General features: G+C 36.5%; 1 pseudogene; it reads left to right on the forward strand.

Annotated features, from left to right (window-relative positions):
• Positions 1–2641: 2641 nt before the first annotated feature.
• LOC149210858 (cullin-1 pseudogene) lies at positions 2642–4816 on the forward strand (annotated as a pseudogene).
• The last annotated feature ends 361 nt before the right edge of the window (positions 4817–5177 follow it).

Genomic DNA, 5177 nt, shown 5'->3' on the forward strand with positions numbered 1-5177 from the left:
TTCTAATAGATTTAACCATTTATCTATGACATCTGCATGTATTTGGCCTTCAAATATGGGAATGTCAAAGTTGACTTGTACCTTAAAGAGAGTGGCACCTACAAGGTGGTTCTCGATGAAGATGTGTAGGTTGTGGGAATCCACTAAAGTGTTTGTTTACAATTTTCCATCATCTCTTTCCTTTTTCATTCGAGGGATTCTTCGAGCAATAATTTGAAAGGATCTCCTACTCCCTTATCTTTATTTTCTTCTTCCATGGGAGGTCATTAGGATTAGCAAGGTCGGTCGTACAAAGGTTCAACCAATTCAAGCCCTAACTCCTTATACCTCATTGGGGACATGCATAGAAAAACAGAGAAAGAAAAATATGCTTTGATACCACTTATCCAAATTTATGCAGGAATGAAATTAAATACAAATTTAAATAGAGACATAGAGATACAACAAAAACTAAACTTCAATTCATTGATAACAAATTACTAAAAATTGTTTACATGCAACATGGAAATAAACTAGTCCAGGCGATGGTAGCTTATCTCTGAGAAGAGATGTGGCAGTTACATGCCTCTGAACTTCCTTCCAGTGAGGTTCACATGCCTCTTTATTATTGAGAAACAAAGGAAAACCCAACAGATCAAAAAACCTAACATTAAGAGATGAAGCACCAAATGTTTGTGGGCCCTGTTGGGGTTAATTGGTACACCAACTTCTCACGGTCGTACTTTCGGCACACGATCTTCCTTTAATGCACACCATACCTCGTTAGAAAGATCTATCTAAGAACTACAACTTTTATCTACAAAGCCCTACTCTAAACTATGGATTTTCTAGTTTTTCAAAAAAAAAATCATCGTTTAGGGCCTCAAAACAGATTTGGAATTTTAGGGCCTGAAAACCCTCCAAAAATAGTAAACTATGCTACAATTAAGGGGAATAAATAGTGTTGAGGGCCTAAGGGGAACAAGTGGGTGGCCACAAATATACAATTAGATCACCTACTCATGTAGTGAAATCCACTTCACAACTAGCAACTTCACAATGTTATTTTTAAAACACCCCAAATCAGTTTAAGTCATTTCTTGCTTGTCCACATAAGCATGGTTTCTTTCATCTCCTTCATCAATGACTTCTATACTTCCATGGAACTTCCTTCTTTCATTTCTAGTAAAACAACAAAATGATCCTCAATTACAATGTTAATATTTTACTACTATAATATTGCTTGCATAATCATTGACATAAAACTATTAGCTAAACATTGAACTCCCTCAGGAACCTCCTCGAGAGGATTTCCTTCCACATGTACCCAAATGACTATCTCAACAAAATCGCCACCTTGTTTTTCATCACCCACAACTACTTGGAGGCCTTTTATGGATATTTGATATTCAATTAGCAATGTTTTCACAATGCTGTCGTCGAGATACGATGCCTTTTCCTCTAACAATTTAGTCCTTTTGATCTCTCCTTTCTAAGCCATCTCTAGAGATACAATTCATTTGAAAAGGCACTACACTTCCTCTTATAGTACCCTCTCAATTTGAAATTGATTTTTATGTCCTCAATCTTAGGCCTTCTCATGGCCTCTAGTTGTCTATAAAGCTTTCTCACATTCATCTCAATGATATTCATATTAAGTGTATTTGGATTGTAATAATAGCCAAAATATTCTTGTTTTAAAACTAAGAACACCCTTTCATGTAATGTAAGGAACACCCTTTCATGCTAATTTACATACCCACCCAAACAAGTCATTGTAAGCTAATTAAATCAGCATATGCTACCTAATCTAAGAAAAGCTCAAAGATAAAAGCCAATTGAAACATATTTATGAAATCCACAAATAAGAGGTAATTGTTAGCCAAATGATTACGGATAAAAGGCACACTAAGGGGTATTTCAACCAGTATGTGCTCCCACTTATTATCCCACTTGAAGGGGGGCCATCCCCTCGTGAGGGACATATTTTGACCTTTGGAGAAGTTGTTTCACCTTATTGAACAAGATATTGAAGCTAAATCTTAATATGTCCTTGACCTTTGGAGAAGTTATTTCACCTTATTGAACAAGATATTGAAGCTAAATCTTAATATGTCCTTAATCTTAGGCCTTCGCATGACCCCACTAGTTAATTATCTATAAAACTTTCTCACCTTCTTCTCTATAAAATTCATATTAAGTATACTTAATCTATTATCATAGCTTAAAAAACCCATTCCTATTTTAAAACCCAAACCCTCATGAAAATCCATTCCTATTTTATAACCCTCGCAAAGCCATTCATATTTTAAAACCCCTTGCAAAGCAATTAAAGCACGGAAATAAAACACTTCCATTGGATAAAGCTCAAGCATAAAGCGAAATGAAACATATTTATGAGAGGTAAATGTCGGCCAAAGAATAGTAGGTGTGAGACCGGTGTCCTATAAATATAGAATTGAATTTGTCACAATACATTGAATTACCAACACTAACATTCTTGCGGGAGTTGCGAAGAGTCGAGTCAAAATCTTTACCGGCGCTCGAGAGTCGAAATCTTTATTTAGTGGCGCGCAGGAACAATAATATTTGTTATTGCCAGGGCTGCGCAGAGTCGAAATCTTTAATTATTGGCGCGGAAGAAAAGAAAGAAGAGATTATAATGAAGACGTGGGAGGAAGCGTGCGGTTTGATCTCCACATGTATCCGAAAGTTGAGAAAAAGAGTAGAAGGAGAGTTAAACGATGATGAATTATTTGCTGAGGAGTTTATGAACACTTATATCACTATTTTCCGACTGTGCTCCCAAGACCTGCCTCCTCACGACAACGATCGGCGACTGTATGAAATGTACAGGAAGTCGTTTGAAGAATACATAGTTTCGATTGTTTTACCAGCATTGAGAAAACAACACGGTGAGTTGACTGTTAGAGAATTTGAGAAACGTTGGGAAAATTACAAGGTTCTGGTCCGACGCATGTCAACCATGTTCTCTCCTTTGGATCTGTACTTGGTCAAAGGAAAGACGGGTGTTGTGCTGCCAACTCTAAGAGAAGTTGCCTTCCTCTGCTTCCGGGAGCTTGTGATGGGGATTGATGTGAAGAATGGTGTGTTGGATTTGATTAGGCGAGAGCGCGAGGGAGAGATGATTGAGGGGGCTTTGGTGAAACACGTTGTCGACATTTTTCTAGAAATTGGTATGGAATGCTACAAAAATGATCTTGAAAAGCCCTTCTTTGAAGACACTGCAACTTACTATGCTCGAAAGGCCGCTTTATGGATTGTTGAAGAAACTTGCCCGCAATATATGGTAAAAGTTGAAAAATGCTTGACAAATGAGAAGCACAAAGTTGCCCCTTATTTGCACTCCAGCAGCGAGCACAACTTAATGGAGACAGTAGAATATGAACTCCTCTCCCGCTATGAAACTCAACTTTTGGAAAAACAGGATTCGTGTTGCCCTGTGTTGCTTAGGGATGACAAGAAAGACGACCTTTCCAGGATGTATAGGTTGTTTGGTAAGATACCCAAGGGTTTGGAACCAGTGGCAAGTATTTTAAAAGAACATGTAACTACCGAAGCAATAGCATTGATTAAATGGGCAGAGGATATTGCTGATAAGCATGAATTTCACCACAAGGTTATTGAAATGCATGACAAGTATATGCATGGTTATGCAAAGCAGGAATTTCAAAATCATCGGGGTATTCTTATGGCTTGCAGGGAAGCATTTTCGGTAATATGCAATCAAAGCGTGGGAGGAAACCCAAGTGCCGAGGTATTAGCAGAATTTTGCGATAGTGTAGTTAGGAAGGCTAGCAGAGGAAAAGTACACATGGACGACGACGACCATATTGAGAGCATTTTCGAAAAAATTGGGGAACTTGTCGATTACGTCAGTGATAAGGATTTATTTACAGAATTTTGCAGCAAAAAATTAGCCAAGAGATTATTGTTCGACAAGGGCATAAATATCCATCACGAGAAGAACATGTTGTCAAGGTTGAAGAGCCAGTGTGGCACTCTCACCTTAAACATGCAGATCATGATTAATGATTTCGATATCTCAAAGAAAATGGAAGCTAGTTTTACAAATGACCTTCCAATATCTTTGGGGGTTAAAGTATTGAATAGGGCATCGTGGCCATCTTACAAGCATTCGAAGCTGAATATACCTTCTGAGATGGCTAGATGTGTCCAGGTGTTCAACGAATTTTATCATGGAATCCATAAGCATCGCAAACTTACGTGGATATATTCTCTGGGGACCTGCGACATCATTTCTAGATTCGATAGCAAGACCATAGAAATAACAGTTCCAACATCTCTAGCAGCGATGTTATCATTATTCAATGACGCTGGAAGTATGAGTTATCAAGAAATCGTTTCCCAATTACAAGTAAATTCGGAAGACGAAGATGTTACTAGACTATTACATTCCGTATCATGCGGAAAGTATAATATTCTGCTCAAGAATCCTGTGAATAAATCAATATCGTCCACTGACCATTTTGAGTTCAATCCCAGTTTTACACATAAATCCCCAAAGATTAAAATTACACTTCCACAAGTGAAAGTGGAAGTGGATGAGAAGAAGAAAGTCATCCAATCTGTTAATGAAGAAAGATGTCACACAATAGATTGTGTGATTGTTCGAATAATGAAGGTCAGAAAAGTCTTGCATCAGCAACAATTAATGAGGGATTGTGTTCAAGAACTTCAAAAGATATTCACTCCAGAAATTAAAGCTATCCAAAAAAGAATTGATGAATTGATAACAAGGGAGTATTTGGAAGCAGATATAGACGATTCCAGCCTATTAAAATATGTAGCCTAGGACAAATACTACTCCAGCTTTTAAGACAAAGACCATACATAAGATGTAATGATTATTAGTTTTTATTTCCTACTTCCATTTGAATATGGATACTTTGATATTGCTTTATAATTTCATTTTTTTCTTATATTCTTCATAAGATATTGATACATTTATTTTGGCATTATTTCATAATCTTATTATATCTTTTTTTTCTTTTCTTTCTTGAAAGTTTCACAATCTAATGTATGCATAACTTAATGTATATGAAATGTTTCCACTTTCATCATTTATACATGTCTTTATATCAGTATTAAGCCCAAACCTTTTATTTTTATAAAAATTAAGATCTAAATAAAAGTAAATGTTTTTTTGAAACATG

The sequence above is a fragment of the Pinus tabuliformis genome, chromosome 1_2, assembly GCF_031772625.1.
Source record: "Pinus tabuliformis cultivar Carrire ecotype Pingquan chromosome 1_2, CPIR1, whole genome shotgun sequence".
Classification (NCBI taxonomy): Eukaryota; Viridiplantae; Streptophyta; class Pinopsida; order Pinales; family Pinaceae; genus Pinus; species Pinus tabuliformis.